At 40.9% G+C, this 19406-nt stretch overlaps 1 protein-coding gene across 4 annotated transcripts in view; it reads left to right on the plus strand.

The window, feature by feature from the left end:
- The window catches only part of SULF1 (sulfatase 1), a 176526-nt gene that overhangs the window by 46822 nt on the left and 110298 nt on the right, over positions 1-19406 (plus strand). The window contains exon 1 of one of the 4 annotated variants that reach the window (XM_035011301.1): positions 12556-13529. The exons of the other annotated variants lie outside the window; for them this stretch is intronic. The gene's annotated coding sequence lies outside the window, so the exon portion shown is untranslated. Of the gene's footprint in view, positions 1-12555; positions 13530-19406 lie in introns of those variants that run through there. 4 annotated transcript variants of the gene reach the window in all.

Raw genomic sequence — 19406 nt, forward strand, 5'->3', positions numbered from 1 at the left:
CTCCTTGTATTCATCAGCTTGCAGTTAGCTGAGCTTTTTTGGATCTGGGGCTTACATTTTTTAAGCACATTTGGAATTTTTTTCAGTCATTATTTCTTCACATATTTTCTCATTACCACTATCCCTCCTAGGACTCCAATTACATGCATGTTAGACTACTTGATATTAAAATTGTTCTACAGGCCATGGGGAATGCATTCACTTTTGAAAAGCCTTTCCTTTCAGATATTGTACTTTTCAGCTCTAAAAATTCCATTGGGTTCTTTATAATAGTTTCCATGTAGCTGTTCATTATGTTCACGTTTTCCTTCAAATCCTTGAGCATACTTAGAATAGCTGTTTAAATTCCTCATCTGCTCATTCAATCATCTCTGTCATTTCTGAGTCTCTGTCTCTCTTTATTAAAGTATAATTAACATAACATTATATTAGTTTTGGATGTTTAATGTAATGATTGGATATTTGTATATATTGCAAAATGATCATCATAGTAAATCCAGTTAACATCCATCACCACGCATAGTCACAAATTTATTTTTTTTCTTGTGATTTTTTTTTTCTTTCTTTCTATGACCAGTGTTTCTCCCTGTTAGGAGTCACATTTTCTGGCTTTTTCACATATCCAGTAATAATTGATTGGCTGCTAGATATTGTGAATATTACATTGTTGAATGTCTGGATTTAGGTGTCTTCTTTTAAAGACTATTGCCTTTTGTTCTGACAAGACAATTAATTTACTTGAGGATCAGCTGGGGATCTTTTAAAGTTTGTAAGTTGCTTTAGGTCAGATCTAGGGTGATCTACACTCTAGGGCTAGTGAGCCCTACTCTCAAGGCTTGAGCTTTCTGAGGTCTCTACTGGATGCTCCATGTGTGTTCAGTGAGTTCTTTCCACCATGGCTGGTCAGAACTTAAGTATCCCAATCATATGTAGTATAAGTTGTTAATCTTACAGCTCCCCAGTAATTCTTTGCCTGGTGGTTATCCTTTGCCCAACTTTGTGGATTCTCACCCTACAAATCCGTAGCTTAGTATTCAGTCAACCACTCAAAACCCCATACAGATTTCTAGAGCTCTTTCTCTATGTTCCTCTCTCCTCTCATATTCTATCCCACAAATTCCACTTCCCTTTCCAAATTACACTCTCTCTTCAGCTCTGCTTGGGTATCCCTCTTGGTGCCATTTCCGAAAAGTGTCTAGTGGGACACACCTCCCTTATGTTCCTTCTCTCAGGGATCACAGTTTATTGTCCAGGGTCTGAGATAGTTGCTCCATATACGTTGTCCAGTTTTCCGACTATTTATAGCAAGAGGACTAGTCTGGTACCAGTTACTCCATCTTGATTAGACATAGACCCACAACATTTGTATTCAAACCTTGTTTCTTTTTCTTTTCTCCCCACTAATCACGAAGACCTTTCAAGGCAGTGACAAGATCTCATTCATCGCTGTATTCCCAATGTCTAACATAGAATTTAGCACATAGCAGGCATAATAAATATTGTTGAATGAAAGAATGAATGACTATTGTTACACTGATCCACAATATTTAGGGTATCTACATTTAGTTGAGACATTGATGTAAATATCTAAGCATTTCTTTAATATGTGCTTTTTTAAGCAACAGAGAAAAATCTATTAAACTGCTGAATTCACATTAGCTAAAGATCAAGGCTAGGGTAGACAAGTTCTGTGTTAAGCTTACTTAATATTCCTAATAGCTGTAATATGCCAGTGTCCAGAAACAGAGATCACATGTTTTCAAGTACCTATAGAACAGTAATGACAAATTATTGTAGAATCAAAAGTAGCGGTGGCTGTTTTTAACATTCAGTCCATGAAGTTGGCAAATGCAATATTTACTTCGGGGATTTCTGCCTCTAAGCATATGCCAGGATTATAAATGTCCAGACTGTAGTTGCATTTACCTTCATCCTTTGAAGGAACTATGATGGCTTTTTATTTAAATAGCAAAATGCATTGAGTTGGTCTTTCAAAAGCCTATCTAGCTTTCTTTCTATGATCAAAAATTCGACTTATAAACTAAGAATGATGGTCAGACTTTTGTAACCTACACAAATTGAGTGGGAAAGGAGTCCTGCATTTTCATGTTAAAGATTTCTCTCTGAAATCTTAATACAATATCTTTACAAGTTTCATATAAGAATTATCTATATCTGGAAGAATGTAAGATTTGCGAAAATATCTTTAAAATCTCTGATACTTAAAAGTCTCTGGATATGGGTACATTTCCTATAATTAGAATATCTTTACCTAATTATTTAAAGGGTTCCTAAAATTCAGACGTTTTCTTGTCCTACACACACACACACGCAAACCACATGACTGATAATTATTCCTACTCCATAGGTCAAATCAGCATTCGCACAATACTGTTATTATCAAAAGCATGGTCTTTTAATACCTAATCTCATTTGATCTACAGGATTCTTAAAGTTTCCTTTTGTTTCTTTTTGACTCTATTTCTGGTTTCCTTCGATGGAAAGCAGCAGTTTTTTTAAGTTGAGGAACTGAGCCGTGAATGAGATCTCCGTTGGCTCATTCTTCCAGGTACTTTGGCAAGTCACCTCTTCATCTTTGTCTTTGATGACACACCCTACCAGATGGAAAGAATAATTTGATCTCCACATGAGTGTGAAGGACCCCTGAAATTCTAATACAGGGGGGCGCCTGGGTGGCTCAGTCGTTAAGCGTCTGCCTTCGGCTCAGGTCATGGTCCCAGGGTCCTGGGATCAAGCCCCGCATAGGGCTCCCTGCTCCGCGGGAAGCCTGCTTCTCCCTCTCCCGCTCCCCCTGCTTATGTTCCCTCTCTCGCTGTGTCTCTCTCTGTCAAATAAAAAAAAAAGAAAGAAAGAAACACCTAAAAAAAAAAAAAAGAAAAGAAATTCTAATACAGGTTAACAAAAAACTGGTTCGTTAGTTTCAAAATAATGATCGTACTTGTTTAAAGCCTGAGTGAGATGATGTTTGAGAGCAATGATTTAAGTTTGTGGTTCCAGAACTGTTCAAAACTAAAGGTTTTATTTCACTTTGTTTTTCTCCAACATTTACCCCCTCGGTTTCTATTTCCCAGTTAAGAATTTCAAGTGAACCTTGGTCAAAGCCTCGGGTTCCACCTGGTTTGGGGTTGAAATCACATGAAGCCACTGAATTTTGCATAGGTTCCTTTTGAAAAGATATATCAGCTTAGGTTCTCTTTCAGTGTGAGCCAGGTTTACATAAAATTTGGCCAAGCTTTAGATGAACCTGCCCTGAGTTGTGATTTCATATCAGACCCTAAAATGAAGCCACTTACCTAGTTCCGTCTTTAAAAAGCGCGTATGTAATGTCCCCAGAGTGTGTGGCTGAGATGCAGTAGCACCTTGTTTTAGTACAATGTGGGGAAGGATTCTCAGCTACTTGGGACGCATTCTAATTGAGAAACCGAACAGACTCAGTAATAGAGGCTCTAGTGTCAGTAATAATGTTTTGGGAAAACTTCTTTTGAAGTCTAACAAAAACGTCTCCAATAGCTCAGAGACACCAGGTTAATTCACCTTTCCTTTGTCCTGTCCTTTATTTTCTGCATTCGTTAATTCAACAAATCCTCATTGAGCACCTATCCCACGATGTGCCAAGCCCTGTTCTAAGCATTCAAGACATATTTGTGCACAAAATATTTACAGATCCTGACTTTTGTGGTTCTTACATTCTAGTAGCAGAAGACAGAAAATAAAACTAAATATACTAGATGAGTCGAATAGATATAGTATATTCGAAAGTGGCATGTACTATGAAATAAGAGAAAGTAGAGCAAAATTAGAAATCGGGGTGGGTTGCCGTGTTGAAGAGGTTTCACAAGGAAATCATGGAGATGGTAAGATTTGAACAAAGTCTTGAAAGAAGTGAGGAAATAGCAAGCAGGTATCTTGAGGAAGAGCTTTCCAGAAAGAGAGAACAGCTAGAGCAGAAGCCCCAAGATACCTACATATTAGAGAAACCATAGTGACACCGTTTTGACAAATATGAAGTGAGCAAACAGAAGAGTGGTGGAAAATTAGGTCAAACAAGTAACAATAGGCCAGCACGTGACCTGTAGGCCATGAGAAGGACTTTGTCTATTTCACCAGATGAAAAGGAAACCATCGCAGGGTTTCGTACAAAGGAGGAGGACATTCTGATTTCTATTGTCAAAGGCTCTATCTGTCTTGTGGAGAACAGATGGTAGATGTGCAAAGGTAAGAAAAGAAACATTATTATAAGGTTACTGAAAGAGATAAGAGTGCTTCGGATTTGGAGAAAGCAGTGGAAGTAGCAAGTAGTGGTCAGATGCTAGCTAATTTTGAAGATAGAGCCAACAGTACTGCCTGATTGATTGAAAGTGATATGGGGGTGAAAAGAATCAAAGATGCTTCGAATGTTTTGGCTCAAGCAACTGGAAGGATAGAGTCGTCATCAATTGAGATTGGAAAGGTTGCAGTTGGAAGCATTCTGGGAAGGAAGATCAAGAATTCAGTTTTGGGAAGCAAGTTTGAGGTGTCTTTTAAAGCTCCAAGGGGAAGAGCTGTCATTGTATAGGTAGTTGGATTTATTTGCAGATTGCGTAGACATTTGCATTTGGAAGTCAGAAGCATAATATCAACAAGGATGTGAGTATACACAGAGAAAAGAAGTGAAGACCAGCGTCTGTGTTGCTCCAACATTAAGAGGTCAAAGAGAAGAGGAAATGTCAGCACAAGATATTGAGAAGGAGCCCAGCAAAGTAGGGGGAAGACCAAGGAGTGAGGGAGTTCCTGGTTTCCTGGAAGCTGAATGAAAACAGTGTTTCAGGAAGGAAAGAATGATCAACTACATATGGCAGGTCCAGTATGATGAGGATTGAGAACTGACCATTGGATTTATATCCTTGGCAGTTACTGGTTTTGTGCATGAGAGCAACTTTGGTGAAACAGGGGGAGAGAAAGCCCGAATGTAGTAGATCTAAGAGAGAATGAAGGAGAGATACTCAGAGAGCAATATGGCAAATCTTCCAAGGCGCCTGTTCCAAGGGGAGCAAAGAAAAGGGGCGGTAGCTTGTGAGAGAAGTAAGGTCATGAATGTTTTTTACAGGATGGAAGAAATGACAACATGTTTACATGCTGATGGGAGTGATGTAACTGGGGGAGGAAAAATGATCTGAGCAAGCGAGGGGAGCATTGCTGGAGCTCTGATTTTTTTGAATAAGTGAGAAGAACTAGAACCTTGTACAGAGGTGGAAGAATTGGCTCTAGACTGAGAGAACACAGAGAATTCATCTTCTCAAGTAGATGAGAAAGCAGAGCATAGGGGAGCAGATGCTGGTGGGTGAGCAGATGGGGGTGGGGGGAGCCTGTGGAAGTTCTCTTCCAATTTCTTCTGTGTCTTCAGTGAAGCATAAACCGAGGTCATCTGCTCAGAACGAGGGTTAAGAAGGAGTGCTGAGGGTGTGAGCAGGGAGGAGGGGATGAGAAACCGACATCTGAGGGAACGGAAGAGTAGCCAGGCTAAGGAAATAAAGTGTGGTTGCCTGGCAGCATTCGGGGCCTCCTTAAGGGTCGTGGCACCGGTAAAGCAAGAGCCCCCGCGGGGTGATGTGCCTTTCTCCAGGCATGGGGCAGTGGAATAGGCAGCGAGTTGGGTTTAACTAGGGCTCTGGTGTCCCAGGCAAGGGTGGTGGACTGATAGGGGAGGTGGGGGATCCAGCGTATTCACAAAGGACTAACTGTGTGAAATGACTTTAACCTGATAAGGAAGGGAGTGAGGGCCAGTAAGAGCGGAAGGATCAAAAGACTGAAGAGCTCTGCCATGTCAAGGAATTGTTGGGTTTGGCCAACTGGAGGACTGAGTAATGGCAGAGGGCAGGACGCAGGAATCTGAGATGATAGGACAAGAGGCAATTTCCAGTACTGCTCAGGGCCATGGATTGACTAGCTGGCCTTGGGAGTAACTAGGGTAGAAGAGAGGTGACCAGAAAGGAAGAAGCAATGGTGCTGGGAAGCTCACATCCATGAGCTTGGAAATCTCCAAGAATTCAGGCAGGCATAATATTGGAGAGATTGAGAATGAAAAAGAAGCTAAATCACTTTGAAATGCGGAGGAATGTCCTGGGGTTAGTTGATAACTATGGAAGTATTAGGCTATGTAATCTAATAACATGAGCCAATCTTTTTTTTTTTTTTTAATAAGAAAGCATATGGATTTAAGGAGGAGAGTAGAGAGAGAGAGAGATGGAGGGAGGGAGGATGGGAGGAAGAAAGGAAGGAAGGAAGGCAGGCAAGAAGACAGGCTTTAAGAAAGAGTTTAGCATAACACTGATTCAGTGGGTCTACCCAAATTTACATTCAATTTTCTAGAACTACAGTATTCAAAGATAACGTATTTATACACAAACCTGGATATACATTACATTTTGTATAAAGTAACATTTTGCCAAAATGAGATTTTTTTTTCCCTCTTTCCCCACCAGAAACTATCAAGGTGCACAATAACTTGCTGCTTCTTATTTTACAGTGAAATAAACAAGAACGTCCTTAGGAAGATGTCAACAACAGCCCAGAAGAAGGAATCCAATTTAAGCGTAGATGGCCTGGGCTTGCTTTATGGCAATAATAAACCAAGTATCTTCTCTGGGAAAAAGAGCCAAAAATCTCTGAAGGATGGTGGATAGTGCTTTCTATGTAGAGTGGTGGCTTTATTACTCCTTTTAATGGCTTCGCATCTTCTCCTTACCGTGACAAAAGATCACTCAGATGTGAATTTATTTTAATGATACCTATACAGGCTTTATGCCTGCAAAAGTAATTCATAGTATTTGTCCTGATGAAAACTCAGAGGATATGATCAAATTGTAATACTTTCATAGTTAAGCCATATTCCATCCTTGATGCCATAAGAACATTTGGGAAAAAAAATTCCTGGAAGTCAGTAACAGCACCTTGGTCAGATTCTATACAGTGTGAGCCCACAGATACTCAGAAAGTGCTCAATGGAACTAAGTTATTTGACTGTTAATCCTGTTGTAAATTCAGTTTTGTGGTGGAAAGGAATTCTATTTTCGTTGGAGTGAAATTGAGAAGGATGGCTAGGTAGAATTTCCCTGGTGTTATTCCCCCTTTCATGTTTATGAGTTATGTCTTTTGCCTTGGTGAGCAATGACAAGGATGACACCAGGTGACTTGTTTGAAAACTCAGTAAACCAGAAGAAACCTTTTCCTTGTACTTTTCTAGGAAATCGGGTAGGGAGAAAGAAATAGTCCAATGGAAAAAGACCATTAAGTCAAAGGATTTTTTATAAATTCACATCTTGTTTAGACTTTACTGTAAATGACAATAATGTTATAAATTGCAATAAGCTTTCCAGGCAGCTGATACTGTGTGAAGTGGATTTTGTGGACTTTATCTGAAATGGCAAATCTCAGTCGTCCATTCATTCAGCAAATGTCAACGCATGATTGTGCGTGCGGGATGTTATCTCGGGACTGAGATACTAAGGCTCTAATGTCAGATGTGACCCACAGGCTCTGCTTTCAGAGAGCTTATATTCTTTTTATTTATTTTTATTCTTATTTATTTGTTTATCTTTTTTAATTTTTAAAAAATTTTATTTAAATTCAATTATCAGAGAGCTTACATTCTAAAATGACCACACGTGTGAGCTGAAGTAACAGGCACTGAAGCTTTCTGTCAGTGTGATTACAGTCTTTTTTTTTTTAAAGATTTTATTTATTTATTTGAGAGAGAGAGAATGAGAGAGCACATGAGAGGGGGGAGGGTCAGAGGGAGAAGCAGGCTCCCCGCTGAGCAGGGAGCCCGATGCGGGACTCGATCCCGGGACTCCAGGATCATGACCTGAGCCAAAGGCAGTCGCTTAACCAACTGAGCCACCCAGGCGCCCCGGGGTAACAACAGTCTTTAGCACTGACTCCAGTCAGACTTAGAGGTTGGAAAGGACAAAGCACTCAGCAGAGAGGACAGAAGACATCATTCCAAATGCTCCAAGACAGAGGATGTATTTCTTAAAGCTCTTCAGTGGATAATTCCCACTCTACTGTTTGTTAGAATGTATTTCGGAAAAAAATGGTTAGAGGATAATAATGTGAATTCACTAGAACCTCCCCGGAACTGTAAAGGTTTTAAGGACAAATTGCTATATAACCAAATGCCAGGCCAGCTTAGGGATGCTTAGGACAGTGGCAGAAATACTTCCCAGTAACTTCTCACCAGCCAGGGGTTTGAATGCAACAAAATCCCTTTGCTCACGTGGCCATGTTAGAAGTGCAGTTAATATCCAAGCAGAGACCTCTCCTGAATACTCTCAACATAAATGACTTCCTCACAAGGCTCTTCTTTAGTGCAGAAGAGAATTTAAGTTTCTGGACTTTTGTTCCCAAAGATCAACCTATCTTTTCTTAAGTTTTATTTTACTAGTCATTCTGTTAAAATGATTGACTTTTGTTATTAGTCAATTTTTTTTTTTTAATGCTGTTTCAGGGGCACCTGGGTTGCTCAGTCGGTTAAGCGTCCGACTCTTGATTTCGGCTCAGGTCATGATCTCAGGGTCATGAGATCAAGCCCCACATTGGGCTCCGAGCTTGGCGGGGAGTCTGCTTGAGATTCTCTCTGTCCCTCTCCCTCTGCCGCAATCCCTGCTCACGCGTGCATGCACGCTCTTTCTCTCTAAATAAAACCATTTAAAAAAATAAAAAATGCTTCTATTTCAAAGTACTCATTTCCCCAAGTTTATAGTGAGAGGCTACTTGAGTTCCACTCAAATTAGAGAATTTGCTTCATGAGAAAGATAGCAATAATAATGATGATACTAATAACAGTTTCTTGTGTCTGAAAGATAGAACTAATCCAAAAGTAATTTGACACTTCAGAAATAAAAATAATAAAATGTCAGGGTGCACAGCTCTTGTCTGGCTTCAGCTGGTGACTTGATGATGTTCTCGAGAACTCCCCTCCAGTTTGCTGACACCCCATCTGCTTCCCTGAGGATGACATCACAGGCAGGCAGAGATTACGAGCACGCTTTAGGACAGGCCCTGCAAATGCAAAAGTAGCTTATATTCAGAGCCGCGTTTCTAACAGTTTGTGACCATATTCTCAATCTGTACGTTGTTTATGCACAGAAAAGATGTAAAGAGAAAATAACAGGGGGGAAAGCAGTCTAGCTAGCAGATTGTTGCATAGCAGGCCTTGTAGCAGAAACCAAAATAATACGAAAACCTTACAATAGCCATGTCATTGGGGGCAAGTGAAAAGACAAGGCGAATGACCAGTAGAGCAAGAGGAAAGAGCCGGAGGTCAGAAAGGACAAAGGGCTCAGCAGAGGGGACGAAAGACTTCATTCCAGATGCTCCAAGACAGGATGGCAGGTGTCAGCGGGGGATTCCTGGGCAGCTTAGGGTCTAAGCAGGTACAGGGTTTTGGTTGACTTAAAACACCAGTTATGCAAAAAAACGGATTGCAGGTGTCTCGAAAGGATGTATTTCTCCACATGTTCCTAAGTAAGTAGAGAATAGACAGAAGGATAGATAGATAGATTAAATGAAAAACAAACAGCCATTGTCGTTACAGATTTGAAGGCTTAAAAATGAATGAGATTCTCATCCTGTGGCTCCCACCCACATAGCATGGGCACCCATGTGTTTCCTTTCCTTTAAAATTGCGGGGAAAATGCGTGATGAAAAATGACACTTGGGTAACAGAATCTGTGTGTGTTTCTCTGGGGTGGGCAGAGAGAGATGAGGATGAGGGAACTGAGAAAGAAGGAATTTGTAAATAGTTTGATTAAACACCCTCGCTTCCCCCAGTATAATGCGGTAACCTAAAGGGAGGCTAGTTTTGCTTATTTCAGCAAAATAATGTAAATGAGTAAAGCTAAGTAATAAAAATGTGGTATATCCAGCCAGTTTCCTGCTTTCCAGGAACTCTTTTATGTCCAACTGCACGGTCTCTATCTTCCTCTAATCCTTTTCAGTCTTCTTGCCCTTTGCCCCCACACGACCTTTGGCACATTGCCTCCTAACCTTAAAAATGAGGAGTTTAGAGTTTCAGGGAGATTTTGATGAAACCACCTGCTGTTCTACTCTACTCTGCTCCCCCTCCCCCCACTGAATTCAAATAGAATGGCTGAGTGCACAAATATGCTAATATTCTGAACCACACTAAATCCCCAGCTCAACAATCCCTGTAAGATAGGGCCGTCATGATTGTCTGGGAATCCATAATTCTCCCACCACTACCCAAACAGGAATGGGAATGAAAGGTCTTACAGACAGAAGTGGATTCTGATTTCTTCTGTCAAACTGAAAAAGACAGTGAAAAAGTCAGACCAAATTCTCAAAAGTTAGTCAGTTTAGTATTGGGCTTTGAAATTGAGGTGACTCTTCATTTTTTTCTAACAATACTTGGCTTTCCTTAATTATATCCTGGTAAACTCTGACTAGAACCCTGGAATGCTTGCTCTCTAAAATTTTCCTTTAAAAATCCAACTTTCAGATCTACAACTCTTAGAAGACAGAGTCATATCCACGTACCCTGAGAATGGGTGTCTTTTAGGTCTGGGAGTGGGTAGGGCATAGGACAACATGGCATGGCCTTTGAGCTGTCAGTACTGAGAGGTGACCTCTGGAGAGGGCAGGGAGGAGGCCAGGCAGGACAGCCGACGAGCCACAGTGGCTCTCTCAGATAGTCCTTCCTTGTGTGTCTCAGGTTCCAGATTCAACCAGGAAAGTATCTTAGTTGACTAAGTGGATGACATAAATGAATTCATGGATCATGAAAAAAGAAGAAACTATGACACAGTTAAAATATTAAGTCGTGAGGGGTGCCTGGGTGGCTCAGTCGTTAAGCGTCTGCCTTCAGCTCAGGTCATGATCCCGGGGTCCTGGGATCGAGCCCCGCATAGGGCTCCCTGTTCAGCGGGAAGCCTACTTCTCCCTCTCCCACTCCCCCTGCTTGGGTTCCTGCCCTTGCTATCTCTCTCTCTCTCTGTCAAATAAATAAATAAAATCTTTAAAAAAAAATATTAAGTCATGAAAATAAATTGGTAATAAAAATGATAATATGGGGAGTTTTCTGTGTTGGCTGTTCTCCAAAAAACTTCACATATATTAGGTTATTTAACCCTCACAATACCCATGAGGTGTGTACTATGACATCAGTTTATTCTTGGGGAAACTGAGGTCCAGAAAGTTTAACTTGTGCAAGTTCTGAGAGCTAGCATGCCACAGAGCCCACATTGGAGCCCAGCTTGTGAGATTTCCCAAAGCCATGCTTGTTAGAAGCCACTGTGCTAGATCTAAAAGTGTGCTTGTATATATGAAAGGGAGAAAAGAGCGAGGGTCTTCTGAAAAAGCCATCAGAAAATGCCTTTGAACTGTCACTGGTGTAGCTACAACACTTCAGGACCCCTCTACTCTCTATTCTCGTAAATGATTAGCAGTTACCATGTCACAACCAAACTGAAAGGTCACTTCAGTCACTCATGGAATCAATCTTTTAGAAGCCTCCTGTATTAGTTATCTATCATTGCACTAAAAATGACTCTAGATGTAAATGGCTTAAAAGAATAATAAACATCGATTATCTCGTATAGTTTCTGTGGGTCGGGAATCTGAGCGGTTTAGCTGAGAAGTTCTGGTTCGGGTTGTTCATGACATTGCAGTCCAAGACGATGACCAGGACTGCAGTCATCTGAGGGATTGACTGGGGTTGGAGGGTCCTCTTCCAAGATGGCTCACTCACATGGCTGGCACATTGGTCCTGGCTGTTAATGAGAAGCTTCCGTTCCTTGCCATGGGGTCCTCACCATGGAGCTACTCCAGTGTCCTCACAACATGGCAGCTACTTTCTCCAGAGCAGGTGATCTAAGACATCAAGGCAGAGCAACAATTATTGTTAGGGCCTAGCCTCAGAAGTGACACCATCATTTCCACCATATGCCATTGGTTCCTGGGTCTGCCCTACTTAGTGTGGGAGGGAATGATATGAAAGTGTAAATTCCAGGAGGTGAGAATCACGGGACTGTGTTGGGGGGTGGTTGCCACACATTATCAGTTCATTAACAGTACTGTCTGGTGATTTGGGTTCATTTTTCTACTTCAGGGAAAGACCAAAAGAGAGATGAAATAAGGGCAGCAAATACATTCAGTTTATGATTGCAGCAGGCCCTCTGCTTTTCCCTCCAACCCAGGAGAGCTAGAGTTTGAGGAGTCTTGCTGGACTCTCAACCCCATTCATTCTGCCCTACTGCTGACACCAAGTGTAGGAGTTGTGTCTGAGTATAAGGCTCATCAAGACACTTGACCAGTGGGGCGCCTGGGTGGCTCAGTCATTAAGCGTCTGCCTTCAGCTCAGGTCATGGTCCCAGGGTCCTGGGATCGAGCCCCACATTGGGCTCCCTGCTCAGCGGGAGGCCTGCTTTTCCCTCTCCCCCTCCCCCTGCTTGTGTTCCCTCTCTCGCTGTGTCTCTCTCTGTCAAATAAATAAATAAAATCTTAAAAAAAAAAAAAAGACACTTGACCATCAAGCACTCTGAGCAGACAGTAAAAGCAGGCATGTCTAAGACTTACTCTCCATATACATTCATTCTACTTGACACACATTTATTGGTGGTCAGAACCACAGTCTGTATAGAATCTGAGACATAATGGACTGTTGGGAAGTCTCAGTCTGCTACTCTTAGAGACTCATCGCTAAAATGAATCTTAGAGACAGCTAAATATAACCACCACCCCTTATTACAAATGAGAAAATTGAAGTCTCCAGAAAACTAAAATTTGGTTATTATTACATGGGCTATGCCTATTCTGCCTTAACTTGTCATTGATGAAATCACAATCAAAGTAACTGCCTAAAACTGTTTTTCGAGGTTCTCTACAGATTTCATTGTTTGTCCCCTACTCAAGTAACCAGATGAACCATTTGAACGAATTGTACCTCTTTCTAGAGTTCATAGGTCATGACTCTAGAGAGTCACAGGTCGCTTATGGACACCTAATCTGGCTCCTTTGTCTTAGAGAGAGAGATATCTAACTAAACCTCGATAGTGACATTAACCCATACCTAAATTAACACTTTCTATCCCCTTGGACCAATGTATCAGATTAGACAACTGTATTTTCCTAAGAGGTTGAAGCTGTTGGTGTCTGTCCACTGCTCAGAAGGAGTGGAACAGAGCGAGAAAAGGACAAGGCACTCGTTGAGGGTTTCCTGGGTGCCCAGCAGGATGCGAGCACTTTAACACCTGTACCAATTCTGTAATCCCCACAAGAATGGTATGAGGTGATCAGCATGATTATTATCCCATTTTGCAGAAGAGAAAACTGACAAGGGAATGAAGAAGAATGCTCAGGACGCAAGAAACAGGTTTGAAAATTAAATCCAGGTCTTCCTGAGCTTGTGTTCTTACCCACCAAGCTGCCCAAATACCACTCGAAACTGACTTCTCAAACAACAGGCCTACCTCATGCCTCTGCTGTCTCCTCACATTGTCCCATGGTGCTTTGTAAGTGTTGATCTTTAAAAAGCTATTTTATCTTTATATGTGTGTAAAGGAAGAGCTTCCAAATGTATCAGTCCCTCCTTAATAACAGTATTCCTTTTTAACTTCCCTTTCCCCACCAATAAGGCGCTCTGCCCACAATAAGCTTGGAAGATAGTTTTGTCCTCATGACAAATGCTCACCCAAGCCACCATCAGCCTCTCCTCCCTTTCCATCCCAATCCATTGAGTGTTGGTTCCTACTGGTGGGTAAAAAAAAAAAAAGATTTCTCTTTTTTTTTTTTTAAAGATTTTATTTATTTATTTGAGAGAGAGAATGAGAGAGAGAGCAGGAGAGGGGGGAGGGTCAGAGGGAGAAGCAGACTCCCCGCGGAGCAGGGAGCCCGATGAGGGACTCGATCCAGGGACTCCAGGATCATGACCTGAGCCGAAGGCAGTCGCTTAACCAACTGAGCCACCCAGGCGCCCGATTTCTCATTTTTTAAGATCATGTTATTCCCCCCCAAAACTTGTTCATACTATATTCCCCAAAAAAGTCCTTCTTAGTCAAGACATGTGTTTGCCTCAGAGTTGTGATTACAGTAATTAATATGGAAGCTGAAAAGTCCATTGCACTATGACTAAGAGAAAGCCCAGTGGGGACCCTATATCTTAATGTCATCTTAGAAGTATTTTTTATTCTGGAATCAATTTTTAAATGCAGGCACATTATAACCCACGCCTTTTCTTTCTCCTTCCCTGTAATTACCGAGAAGGCCTTTTGTTTTGTTTCTGCTGGGTGGTGGTTCCACAGCTCGGTGTCACCACAGGAAAAAGAGGCAGTTCTAAGCTGATTAAACACACCACCACTCCTCTACTGAGGGAGTGCTTTGCTGCCAAGCACGGGAACTCACATCCTTAATGGCAGTGGCACTCTTTAGCTGAAGATCTGAGACTCACTTGCCAGCAAATAACCTACGACAGGATAATTTCTAGCTTGCTGGCACTCCAAGGTGAACAAGTTAGGGGTTAGGAAGCAAGAGTATTCACGAAGTCACTGCTACTCCACTCAAGAACATTGAGAAAGGAGCCTTTAGATGAAGCAACATATCCATTTAGATTACAGAATTATTCTTCAGTCACCATATAACTTCAAACTTTACACCTTTTTATTAAAAAGTCTTTTTTTTCCCCTGGGTCTTTTAAGGAAACAGGTCATTCTGTCTTAAAATAATTGTTTCAAAATAGACACATGAGAAAGCTTTAAGCTTCATTGAACCTTAAAAGAATTTTCAATATTTAGAGGGGAAAAAAACCACAACCCTCAATTCTTTGAGAAAAGGAAAAACGGACAGCAATATGAATAGAATAGATTCATCAGCATTGTGAAAAACAGGTCACTAACTCCTTTTTTTTTTCCAAAACAACAACAAATACTTTACTGCTATTAATAACTGTTAGAAAAGTCTGCTCATAAACAGAAAGGAGTTTGTGCTTTCACGACCCTCGGAAAAAGAGAGTGCTTTGTGTGATCTTTAAATGCATTCTACCGTAAGAAAATGGAAAAAAAAAATATGCAAGAAGAAAGTGGGTGACTAGATATTATAGATTTACTGCTGTTTCGAATATTTGTGAGTACAACCAAGATTTAGATATGGAAACGGATTAATCTGGAAGTACTACTACTAAGAAAATCACTGATTAGAATCCCGATTGGTCAAGTGATTAAGAACACTCGCCTGGCTCTTACTGTTTCTACCACAGTCTTCTCCGTGCTTGGTTTTGTGCAGAAGCTGTTGAAAAACCTGATCACTGATACCAGTAATCCCAGTGAGTTCAGGGTTGTACTGGGCTGTGGAGAGCGGTACAATCTAACTCTGAGGGCCCTTGGGCCATTTGTTCCAAAACCAAACCGAGTTGAAAAGAATGTGGTTATTTTTACCCCCAGTCTGGAATGCTAAAATCAAAGGCTGGTTGTGAATAGCTTAAAACTCCATAAACAAAGTTAAAAGGCAAAAACAGACCAGGAGAAAATATTTGCAAGGTTCCGTTGTGAAGTTGACTATTCTTCCCCCACTTAAGGGAGTTATTACACTCACCAGTTACAATGATGACAAAAACTGTGACATGGAAAGGGAATGAGAAAGAAGCTATTGATGGGTTAGGAAAATCTTCTATTAATGACTTTAGTGAGAGCTACGTGATCGACGTTCATCTCGAGGTTGAGTATACTTGATAATGTACCTTTCACATTATCGAACACTTACGTTTGCTTACTTGCAGTTCTTCCAGGAAGTAGCTCCTAATTAAATAGGCAATCTCCAAGGACCAGATGAAAACTGAAAAATTCAGGAAGCATTTACAAATGATTTGTTTAAATGTCTGTCATACAATATTACATCTTTAGAGCCAAATGGCTCCTTGAGAAACTCCTTAATTAAGAGATACATAATAGCTATTTTCACTAAATCATGCACGGTCAACTTCTGGGTGACTTACTATTAACTCGGTCTTTATGGGAATTACTTGTATGCCATAAGAAACAAGAATCTAGTGCACTTGAAGATGCCAACTCTGAAGAATAGGAATATATTTCTAGAAGCATCACCAGTCACTGAAGTTTTATAATACATAGAAATTGCCAGAAAAGCAGGACTATTGCATTCCTTTTGCTCATATCAATTTTATTATCAACTGAAACTTCAAGCTTGGTGAGCTCGGCTTGGTCTTCCATATGTCATGAACTGCATTTCCTCGACAAATGAGTGAATTATAAGATTTTATTTCACCACTCTTTTGAGACTTAAGAGAAATGAGACAGCATAACAGTATCCAAAGGCAATTTGTCTAGGTTAGCAAGATTACAAACTTTGCAGGCCTATGAAATGAATGTGTTACAATTATACAATTGATGTCATACATATTTAACAGGAACTATATTTTTAAGTTGTCCTAAACACAAAGTCACCATTCATAATTAATTAAGACTTAACTGAAAAAAATTTTAAATAATTCAGATAGAAATGTGCTTATTGGAAGTGAAATAATAGTAGACTTCATAAGGATTATTTTAAACAAAAGCAAGCTGTTTTTTAAATTAAAGTTTGACATATCTATATATGTAATATATAGTATATGATAATATACATGTGTGTTATTATATATCATATGTATCCATTAAAAAGCTTTGGGTTGAAATGGAAAAAAAAATATCAGCCCAAATTGCATTAGACAACAAGGGAATGATTGGTCTTACAAATAATACTTCCAGGTTATACTGCTCGCTGAGGGCTTATCCTGGAGCTCAGTTAAAATCATTTGCTATGTTTCTTGCCTCCTTCTCTTGGCTCTGCCTGCTGTGGAGAGCACTATGTTTAGCCATGTTTATGCTCTCATGTTTACAATGTGGCTGCTAGAGCTCCAGCGTCTCATCCTCACAGTATTAAGTCAATGGATGACAGAACACTGGCTTCCTCTAAGCTCTAACAACAAAGCCTCTGAAGGATGTTTCTGAATGATCTGGTTTCGGTCAATGGTCAGTCTTCGAAACAATCACTCTTGTTGAGGAGAAGGGAAAAAGAATGTGTTCCAGAGAGGGCACCCTATGGGGGAGGTGAGGGAAGTATGGATATCCCTGGAAGTTCATGGCATATACCAAAGGGAGAGAAATGATTCCTCCAAAGCCAAAATTCAGAGCCATTTACAAAAATAGGGAACAGTTCCTGGATCAGAAAAAGGCAAATAGCCCCTCTAACACCACAATACATGAAGTATGGCTCTAGCCTTATGTATCTATTAATTTAAAATCCATGAAACTTGGGGCGCCTGGGTGGCTCAGATGGTTAAGCGTCTGCCTTTGGCTCAGGTCATGATCTCAGGGTCCTGGGATCGAGTCCCACATCGGGTTCCCTGCTCAGTGCAGAGCCTGCTTCTCCCTCTCCCTCTGCCACTCCCTCTGCTTGTGCTCTTCTGTCTATCTCTCTGTCAAATAAATAAATAAAATCTTTAAAAAAATTTAAAAAATTAAAAATAAAAAATCCATGAAACTGGCTTAGCTAGGCTGAAGGTTCCAGTTAAATAGAGCCAATTGGAAGAACACATGCAACCTGTCAGGGAACAACACGACCACCCTTTTCCAAGAAGAGCTGGTGCGAGCCCTGCATGCTGTGGCTAGCACCTCACTCTCCTTGAGGGGGAGAACCACTTAGCTCATAGAAGCCTCCATCAGTTTGACTCCATCATGATTTTTTATAGTATTTATGCCCAGGTATTTTGTATATATCATCTCCCTAGACCTCCTGGTTTTCTGGTTGGCACGGCACCCATTTTCTGTTTGGTGTAAAGACTGTAACCAACTGTCCATGTGGGTACCAGTGAAGGCCCCTACATAAATTCATCTTGTAGCTCAGAAAGAAGGCATCATCAGGGCGCCTGGGTGGCTCAGTCGGTTAAGCGACTGCCTTCGGCTCAGGTCATGATCCTGGAGTCCCTGGATCGAGTCCCGCATTGGGCTCCCTGCTCAGCAGGGAGTCTGCTTCTCCCTCTGACCCTCCTTCCTCTCCTGCTTTCTGTCTCTCATTCTCTCTCTCTCAAATAAGTAAATAAAATCTTTAAAAAATAAAATAAAATAAAATAATAATAAAGAAGGCATCATCTAGGACTTATTCAAACAGTTTAGAGGATCAGAAAGTAAACGCTGTTACCTTTCATCAGACATGCTACCGGAACTCATTTTGTTTATACTTTATATAAACTCCATGATCCTGAGTATCATTTGCAATTTAAATTAAAAATAGCTGATGTCGGGGCGCCTGGGTGGCTCAGTTGGTTAAGCGACTGCCTTCGGCTCAGGTCATGATCCTGGAGTCCCGGGATCGAGTCCCGCATCGGGCTCCCTGCTCAGCAGGGAGTCTGCTTCTCCCTCTGACCCTCCCCCCTCTTATGTGCTCTCTCTCATTCTCTCTCTCTCTCAAATAAATAAATAAAATCTTTAAAAAAAAAAGAATAAAAATAGCTGATGTCCTACCATTAATACCGCACATCAGAGGACATTCAAACTCTCTTTGCAACCTGCTATTCGTGTTCATTAATAGCCGTGATGAGCAGGACACCCTGTGCTACTAAGTACATTTGGCCGAGGGAGGTGTAGAATATAATCCATTAGCCACCTTCCCCAGGCTAAAGTGGGTTGCATTTTAAGGTAATCCTTTGACAAACATAAAATCACTGAGGTTGGAGCCCCAGAATGCGGATACTTGATATTTCTTTTTTCTAGGGTTGTTTGGTATGTGATTCACTAATATTCACTAATTCCTATTCATTTAGAGCAGTGAGGTGGAGGTATTTTCCAATTTTTATACTGGTGTCTCAGAAGAATCAACCACAGAAGCAAGACATAGAATGGTAACTGCCAGGAAATACGGTGAGATGGTAGAAGACCTGTCCAACGTGGCCCTCCCAGGGAGACATTGTGATGTCCTACTTCATGATTACCGGAGTTGACCTTGCAGTAACTGGTCATGTAACCTTGGAAAAGCTATTTGACCTCTCCTTCTCAGTTCTTCAGCTGAAAATGGGGAAAATAGTCCTACCTCCTCTGTTCCGTGGGGAGTTCCTGCACTGTTCCTGGCACACACTGTGGGCTCAATAAATGTAACTTTTTATTATCAGCATCTCTGACTTGCATTGTGCACATCTTTAAGAGCACCTGTGTCCTTCAGAGAGAGCGAAGCCCTTGAGTTGGGCCTTTCTGGGCGTTCCCTCGGTTTCTTTTCTTCTTTCTTTCTTTCTTTCTTTCTTTCTTTCTTTTTCTTTCTTTCTTCCTTTCTTCCTTTCTTCCTTTCTTTCTTTCTTTCTTTCTTTCTTTCTTTCTTTCTTTCTTTCTTTCTTTCTTTCTTTCTTT

The sequence above is a fragment of the Mirounga leonina genome, unplaced genomic scaffold, assembly GCF_011800145.1.
Source record: "Mirounga leonina isolate KUSES-001 unplaced genomic scaffold, KU_Mleo_1.0 Mir_165, whole genome shotgun sequence".
In the NCBI taxonomy this organism is placed as follows: Eukaryota; Metazoa; Chordata; class Mammalia; order Carnivora; family Phocidae; genus Mirounga; species Mirounga leonina.